We start from the raw sequence: 9,515 nt of genomic DNA on the forward strand, positions 1-9,515 counted from the left end.
TAATTCCGGCTGCCAAACAATGTGGCCGATCGGGTTGAAATTTTAAACCTATGTTTCACATGTCGGCAAGATTATAATTGTGAAGTTTCACATATATGGACACAGCAGTTCCAGAGTAAATATTACTTAATATTTCCCCTTCAATCCAACATGACTGCCAAACCATGGGGCCGATCGAGTTGAAATTTAAACCATTCATTCCACATGAGTGCTCCATCATTACTGTGAAGATTCCCCTTTATGAACACGCATGAATTTATTCGTCCCAAGGAATCAGCAGTTCCAGAGTAAACATTAATTGATATATTTCCTTCAATCCAATATGGCTGCCAAAGGATGTGTTGTACATTAAAAGGGGGGCGGGAGAACTTTTTGTTTGTCATGGAGAGGCGGTCATACATGTAGAGTTTCGCCTTGATCTGTTCAGCCGTTTCAGAGAAGACATTTAAAGTTATTAATTTTAAATCCAATATGGCTACCATACTATGTGACCTATTACATCATAAACTTAAATTCTCCCTCGAATGGGGTAGTGGATCATGCTTGTGAAGTTTTGTGTTCATCGTACAAGGTGCGTTATTCCATCCAAGATGGAGGCCAAACCATGTGACTTGTGACATCATAATTTTTACCATATATGCAGACGTGGTGGTGTATGATAGTGGCCAAGTTTCACTTCGATAGGTTATGTGGTTCCAGAGAAAACATTATTTAATATTGTTCTTGAATCCAACATGGCTGCCAAACCATGTGACCTATCAATTATTCATGAACAAACTTATATTCACTACCCTTGAGCAATACCATTGTGAAGTTTCCCCTTGATCTGTTGAGCCGTTCTGCAGAAGATGTTTGAAGGTTTTAGGGTTAATTCAATATGGCCGCCAAACCATGTGACCTATGAATTTGAAATTAACAAACTTGTGAAAGGATGTCTTGGGGAAAGTGTGTGTGAAATTTTGCCTCAATCCGTCCAGCCGTTCTGGAGAAGATTTTTAACATTTATTAATTTTCAATCCAAGATGGCTGACGAACCATGTGACCTATGACATCATAAGTTTACATTCTGCCTCTAATCGTGCACTGGAACACGTGTGTGAAGTTTTGTGTGAATCGGATCAGGTTCGTTTTTCTGTCCAAGATGGCTGCCAAACCATGTGACTTGTGACATCATAATTTTTACCATGTATATATGAATACTGAAGAACCAATTTTGTGCTCCTCCTTGCGGTCGCGTCACGTTTTTCTCGGTACTGTGACCTGGACTGAAAGAAACTTCGTACCTGTAAGAGTCCATCGCACATAGTGGCACAAGTCAACCTTCAACTCTGAAGCAGAATAAACACTTTTCCTTGAGACGGGGGCGAGGAGTGAAGAGGCGGGGGCGGGGGATGAAGAGACGGGGGCAGTGAGTGGAGAGGCGGGGGGAAGGTAAGGAAATTTTGGGGCGGGGGTAAGCAAATTGAAAGTGGGAGAAGGGCGGAAATGGGGGGGGGGCGGGGGCTGGGGTGAATTAGGCGGGGTTGAGTGTGAGGGGGTGAACAGGGAGGGGGGCCCAGGGGCAAGTGGGGTGGGGAATCAAGAGACGGGGGCGGGGAGTGAAGAGGCAGGGGCGGGGCCGGGGTAATTAAATTTTTGGGCGGGGAAAGCAAATTGAAGGCGGGGGGTGGGAGCCGGAGGGAATGGGGCAGGGGCGGGGGATGAGGAGGCGGGGCCAAGCACGCCCTGTCCAGTCCATGTCCCTCGAGTGTGGGTGAGCTGGTGAGGGTGGTTGAATGAACGGAATCCATCTGTGACGAGGTTTCGGCTCGTACTGTATAATTATGCAGACATGATGGTGTATGATAGTTGTCAAGTTTCGCTTCGATTGGTTATGTGGTTCCAGAGAAAACATAATTAGGGTACTCAGTCAAATGGACTGGCAGACCTATTGGTTCACGGAAAAAAAATTTCACGAAAAAAATAAGTGACCACTATATTCGTTATTGGTGTGTCTGTCTGTCTATCTGTCTGTCTGTCTGTCTGTCTGTCTGTCCCGAGCATAACTCCATGGGTTTTGATCCGATCCTGATAAAATTTTGGTGGGAGGTTTATATAATGATCTAGTTGTGTCTTCCTGACAATGGGCATGGTGCGGCCATGATGGGCGGAGCCATGCCCAAAAAAACGTGTTTTTAGGGGGTAGTCGATTTCAATTTGCATCTTCTCCGAGGGGGTTTGTCGAATCTGACAGGGGTTTTGGTATTTGGTTAGCCCAATGGCACCTGCATAGCCCCACGGAGCGCGATTTTTCATTTTCGTCCCAAGGTCAAGGTCACAAACTTAGAAAATTGCGAATTTTGACAAAATCATACGACCACCCAAACTTTGAGAGCTGGGATGACAATATTTTTTAAGCATAATCTTGAGGTCATTCCCCACCTGAAGTCTTCAAACCATTTTGCTCTATATCGAACACCTTGCCCATGGCGCCCCCTTCAAGTTTGTTTTTCGCTGATTTCATCAAAGTATGGATAACACTGGTCAACAACAAATTTGTTGTCTGCATTTTTTAAGCTGATTTAGGACGAATCTGATGCGCTGAATCCAAAACTCACATTAGTTTTGTTCAATCAGGTCAAGTTTTTGAGATATGGCCACATGTCGTTTTTTACATTTTTGTTCACATGTACGCATGTGTGGAGCATTTTAGAAGAAGTTGGTGGGGGTAAAATGTCATGTCAAATAATTGTTTTGATTGGAAATAATTATTTTAATGACAAGAAGTATTCAGGTACGATAGTTCTTGGTGATAATGTCGAAAAGGGATCAGTTTGAAGTCATAAAACCTCAAAATCTTCCAAAAATTGGTGAGGCAAAGCATAAAGTTCGTGGATCAAAACTAAAGTTAATGGGGCAGATTTTGTAATAATGTGATACAAAAAAGTTGTATTTCTTGAAATAACGAACTCTGAAGAATGTACAATACCTACATGCGCCAATTTATGACATGCGCTTCTGCTCAAGCTTGGAGTGCCACAGTACGAACCCAAAGATTGGAGACTGTTCATTGACAGCAGCAAGCGATCACTGAAATGTGTTCTGCTACACAACGGCAACCAGTTTGCCTCTGTACCCATCGCTCACTCGACTACACTGAAGGAGAAGTATGAAGCGGTGAAGTACGTGCTGGAGAAAATTGGTTATGATCAGCATAAGTGGTTTATTTGTGTTGACCTGAAGATGGTGAACTTTTTGTTGGGACAACAGTCTGGCTTCACCAAGTACCCATGTTTTCTGTGCATGTGGGATAGTAGGGACCGTGCTCAGCATTACACGAAGAAGGACTGGCCTGTGCGGGAGGAATTGGTGCCATGCAAAGAAAGCAACGTCATCAACGACCCTCTGGTGGACAGAGACAGAATACTCTTCCCACCGCTGCACATCAAGCTCGGCTTAATCAAGCAGTTCACCAAGGCTCTGGACAAAGATGGTGACTGCTTCACTTACTTGTGCCAGGCTTTTCCAGGATTGACCATGGAGAAGTTGAAAGCTGGCATCTTTGATGGTTCTCAGATCCGTCAGCTCATCAGAGATCCAGAGTTCAAAAACTCAATGAACGAAGTGGAACTGGAAGCATGGAAGACATTTGTTTTGGTAGTGAAGAACTTTCTTGGCAACAATAAGGCCAGAAACTATGCAGAACTTGTCAACAACATGCTGACTGCTTTCAGAAACCTGGGCTGCAACATGAGCATCAAGATGCACTACCTATTTTCACATATGAACCGGTTTCCTGAGAACCTGGGTTCAATGAGTGACGAGCAGGGGGAGAGATTCCATCAGGACATGAAGGAGATGGAGACCAGGTATCAGGGTCGCTGGGACGCAGTCATGATGGCTGACTACTGTTGGAATCTGAAGAGAGACCTCCCTGCCGCTGAACATTCCAGGAGTTCGAAGAAACGGAAGTTCAAGCCCTGAAGTTTGAACAGTGGTGACGCAACATGCAATTTACTTGTACTTACCTTTATCAATGCCCACCATTCAGATGACAGTAATCGATGTTTCTATCATGTAATCAATAAATGTTGTTGGCAAAACATTTTTTTTTCTTAAAAACATGTTTAGGATGATATGTGTTGACAAAAATCAGCTGATAATGCCACAAAAATGTAATTGATTTTGTCACAAGATCTGATTTTTTCAAATCAACTTAGCACAAAAACGTGACCTGATGGAGAGAAACGGATGCCATTTCCTGATTCAGCAGTGCCAGAATACCCTAATTCACTTGTAGAAATCTAGACAACATTCAGAAAGTAAAAAATTGTTGACCAGTGTAATCCGAGGAGTGCGAAATGCCATATAGTCTATATGACGTTATATTGCTCCTGGAATGTTCCAGAGGAAGTTTTGCACCAAAGGTCATAATCCTTGACCTTTGACCTTTAAAGTTCACAAAGGTCAAATTGTCAAAGTTGTGGGAATCGAACTGGGTTTTCGACCTTCTTCGACGAACTAACTCCAATAAGCTATAGCACGTATCCTGTTTCCTTATTTCAATGTCCACAACATTGTTTTGTGACCTTTAAAGGTTATGCAAAGGTCAAATTTTGAAAGTTGTTGAAGGAAACCGGGTTTTCGACATTTTGCAGTTAATAACCCGTCACCTGTACCACATCATGTTGATCATTTTTTATAACTTGGTCAAACATTATCACATTGTCTCATCCTTGACTTCTGAAATAATCCACATGGTCAAATACCGCTCGTGAACCATCGTCGTCTTCAGATTTGTTACTGCTATTATTATTATGACGATTGTGTGCCCGTACGTGCGTGGCCGTACAAGCAAAAAAAATAAAAATATATAAATTGGTGACATCAGTTGTGACGTCATAGCACCGTGTCCTGTCATTGGTTTGGAAAATAAATGGCCATAACTTGGGAACCACTTGTCCGATTAATATCAAACCTTGAAAAGGCACAAACTCAGGGCCCCAGCAATATTCCTGGCAAGTTTCAATTAGATCGGACCGGCGGTTGTCGAGAAACAGCGGTCAAAGGCACACACACGCACACACACACACACACACACACACACACACACACACACACACACACACACACACACACACACACACACACACACACACACACACACACACACACACACACACACACACACACACACACACACACACAGCAACACACAGCAACACACAGCAACACACAGCAACACACAGCAACACACAGCATCACACAGCAACACACACACCCTCCACTCTCCTCTCTCTCCAACACACAGACATACATACACACCCTCCCCTCTCCCACACACACACACACACCTTCCCCTCTCCAACAATAAAAATAAAAAGTTGTGATTGGCTTGATTTCCAATCATCAATTTGGCTTCAGACCAGGTCACTCTACCCTGGATATGCTGCTTCTGCTCTCCCATCAATGGATGGAGGTCCTCAATGCCAGACAGGAAATCCGAGCCGTATCCCTGGACATATCACGTGCTTTTGACACAGTCTGGCACCCTGCCCTACTCACCAAACTCTCTTCCCATGGTATTCAAGGCCATCTCCACTCATGGCTCACAGACTTCCTCTCCTGTCGCAGTCAACGTGTGGCCCTAAATGGAGTTCTTTCATCCCCTCTTCCTGTGCAGGCTGGAGTTCCTCAAGGTAGCGTTCTGGGCCCTGTTCGTTTTCTGGTTTTCATCAATGATCTCTCGGACTCTCTGGAAAATCCTCTATTTCGCTTTGCCGACGACTCCACCCTCTGCCGTACCATCTGTCATCCCTCAGACCGGCAAGCAGCAGCTTCTTCGCTCACTGCAGATCTGGATAAAATCACAAACTGGTCCAACACGTGGAACATGTCTTTCAATCCAGACAAATCTCACACTCTCACTATGTCTCTTCGAAAGGACCGTTTACAAACCCCCCCCATCCACTTTCTCAACAATCCTCTGGAAGAAATCTTTTCTTTCAAGCTTCTAGGTCTCACTATCTGCCATGACCTTTCCTGGGAAATTCACATTTCCAACCTCGCCTGAAAAGCCAGTCGCCGACTGGGAATCCTCCGTCGTGCTCAGTCCTTCCTCGGCCCTCTTGAGCTCCTGACCACTTACAAAGCTTTTGTCCGTAGCCTGATGGAGTACTGCTCTCCCCTCTGGGCTGGTGCTCCTGCCTCCCACCTTTCTCGGCTTCACGCTGTCGAAACCAGGGCATTTAAGATCATCGGCATCTCCCGCAATGAAGCTGAGTCTTTGGGCCTCTCACTCAATCACCGCAGGTTGGTCGGTGGTCTTTCTGTCTTCTACCGACTCCTCTCCAGCCTTGCCCCCCCCCTGCTCTCTCTGCGATTTGTCCCCACCACATTTCCACAGGGCGCTCAAGGTCCGCCAACAACCCCTTCTGGTAAAACTACCAAAATCACGAATCACTGCTTATCTTCACTCTTTCATTCCTCTTTTTCCCGCCTTTGGAATAAACTTCCTCACTCTAGTCTTTCCCATTCTTCCCTCCAGGCTTTCACAACAGCTGTTCACCACCACCTCTTATCTTCCCCCATCCAAATCCTCGATCTTTTCTACCCCCGATAATCCACCCAAGCCCACTTCCTTCATTTCACCTGCTTTCCTTCCTGAAAGTCCCTGAAATGTCCATCTTCTCTTCGCCATGTTCCCCGTCCCATCCCCGTCCCTCTCCCTTTCACAGTTCACCTAATGTGTCTGTATCCCACTGTTTTGTCCCTTCCACTCCCGCCCCTCTTGTCTCATGCCTCCTTGCTGTGAGTTGTGTGTTAGCTCTCACACGAGCCTCGACCAAGGTATACAAAAAAAAAAAAATGTCAAAGACACACACACACATACACGCACATATACAGCAACACACACAGCAACACAAACACACACCCTCCCCTCTCCTCTCTCCACACACACACACACACACACACACACACACACACACACACACACACACACACACACACACACACACACCCTCCACTCTCCTCTCTCTCCAACACACAGACACACAAACACACCCTCCCCTCTCCAACACACACACACACACTTCCCCTCTCCAACAATAAAAATAAAAATTTGTGACGTCAGTTGTGATGTCAAAGACACGCACACATACAGCAACACACACACCCTCCCCTCTCTACACACACACACACACACACACACACACACACACACACACACACACACACACACACACACACACACACACACACACACACACACACACACTCCCCCCGTACCTCATCGACCCACGGAGAATGTCGTGTTCCACAGAACCAGAGGAAGAAGAAGAAGAAGAAGAGTACAATCCCTAATTATGACGATCCTCGACGGGGAAAGATACAATTCACCGGATATTGGTAAATGAACACCACGTGACAAACCTTCGATCCGTTGTCTTCACAACTCCACGAATGTTAACGAGCGAATGTCGTCGGAAAAAAGGAAAACAGCAGGAGATCCACAGAACACGCCCAGCGTTGATGAAATCCAACACGAAACCGATCACGTCGGCAGATTCAATTCCATTGTGACGTCACAACGCCGCCGTCACCTCACCGCGTGACGTATTAAGGTAAACCTTTCAACGTACAGAACTCACTTAATAACGGGTTGAACTCCAACAACATAAAATATAACATTTAATAAACACCATTCCCTCTGTCACCCTTCATGTCAACGGTTATAAATTAGTTTGTTACCAGAAGTGCTCTGAACTAATACACCGCCTTAATAACGAACTTACGTGAAGTGTTATGACGTCGTGCGAGAGGATTTATTATGAACGTTGCGTTATCGGTGTGACTAAAACGATATGATCAGGAATCGTAAAGGGAATTCGTTTCGCGCTGTTTGCAGAAATTGTTTCTGAAATGAAACGTTTCTCACCAAGTCGTGAATAATTAATACACCGCTTCAATCCGGGAACTTTACCGTCAGAACAAAGGAATTGCGATGTAACGATGAAAGATTCTGTTAATATTATTGTTATTATTAACGTTACGTTATCGTTATTACGAAAACTATGTTATATCCTGAACAAAAACCGTCACGTTGGTATTTCGGTTAAAGAACCGTTTATTGTGCGCATGCGCAGCCTCGCCGTGACGTCACGTGAGGAAATACAGGGGAAACCCCTCATTTGGACCAAACCAAAAGGGACTTGGCCAAAAGTGGTCCGTTTGAGGGGTGGTCGTGGTCCGTTTGAGGGGTGGTCGTGGTCCGTTTGAGGAGTGGTCGTGGTCCGTTTGAGGAGTGGTCGTGGTCCGTTTGAGGGGTGGTCGTGGTCCGTTTGAGGAGTGGTCGTGGTCCGTTTGAGGGGTGGTCGTGGTCCGTTTGAGGAGTGGTCGTGGTCCGTTTGAGGAGTGGTCGTGGTCCGTTTGAGGGGTGGTCGTGGTCCGTTTGAGGGGTGGTCGTGGTCCGTTTGAGGGGTGGTCGTGGTCCGTTTGAGGGGTGGTCGTGGTCCGTTTGAGGGGTGGTCGTGGTCCGTTTGAGGGGTGGTCGTGGTCCGTTTGAGGGGAGGTGTGGTCCGTTTGAGGGGTGGTCGTGGTCCGTTTGAGGGGAGGTGTGGTCCGTTTGAGGGGTGGTCGTGGTCCGTTTGAGGGGTGGTCGTGGCCCCCTTCGCCGGTTTCACGATTTTGCAGGTCTTCAGGAAAAGAAAGATGCACAACTTCCTTCATACATGTCATTCCTAAATTGAATAACTTAAGTGTTAATAACCATGCTCTGAATTCGCCTTCATTGCATCCATCAAGAAATGTGTTTAATCGCATCTCTGACCGAAAACTTTAAAAAAAAAAAACCCAGTTTGCTATTAATATTCTCTTTCCATCAACCATTCTTTTTTTCCAACTTCAGTGCCAACTCACCCCTCACCCCTCACTCTCACTCTCACTCTCAAAGCAACCATCCCACTCTTCTCCCTCCAAGCCTCCCTCTCATCTCTCTCAAAAATTCCTCCTCACCTTTCTCCCACCTTTCATCCCCCTCACTCATCCTTCTCAAAGTTGCCAACCCCTCTCATCCAAAAGCTGCCTCCCTCCACTGCCCTCTCACCTCCATCTCTTCACTCCACCAACTCAAATCCTCACCTGCCTTCTTCCCCTCTCTTGTCCCCCTCTCCCCCAGCACCACAGAGCCTTTTCTCCTCCCTCATTCGGCCCCGTCCCTCGCTATTCTGCAATCCCCCACACTCTTTCAACAACCCTCCTTACCCCCTCCTCGTCCCTTGTCCTCCCCTCCCCCTCCCCCACCCACCCCCTGCACCCAAAGCCTCCTCCCCTACCTCTTCATTAAAAGTGTGGACCTCAAATATCCGGGGCCTTCGCTCAAACCTTTCAGATCTTTCCATACAGGTTGCCACTGACAAACCAGACATAATCTGCCGAACAGAAACTTTCCTCTCCCAAGACGTGTCTGACTCCCAAGTATCTCTCCCTGGTTACTCCCTCTTACGGTTTGACAGACCTGAGCCTCGTCCTGGTGG

At 46.2% G+C, this 9,515-nt stretch overlaps 1 long non-coding RNA gene across 1 annotated transcript in view; it reads right to left on the reverse strand.

The window, feature by feature from the left end:
* Nucleotides 1–7,602, reverse strand: part of LOC147029195 (uncharacterized) — a 32,854-nt gene extending 25,252 nt beyond the window's left edge. Inside the window, exon 1 of the long non-coding RNA XR_015056971.1 lies at nt 7,414–7,602. This is a non-coding gene — a long non-coding RNA (uncharacterized LOC147029195). The remainder of the gene's footprint in view (nt 1–7,413) is intronic.
* Between the last annotated feature and the right edge of the window lie 1,913 nt (nt 7,603–9,515).

Source organism: Eptatretus burgeri, chromosome 4 (assembly GCF_056783735.1).
Source record: "Eptatretus burgeri isolate ZD-2024b chromosome 4, Ebu_testis_v1, whole genome shotgun sequence".
Lineage (NCBI taxonomy): Eukaryota > Metazoa > Chordata > Myxini > Myxiniformes > Myxinidae > Eptatretus > Eptatretus burgeri.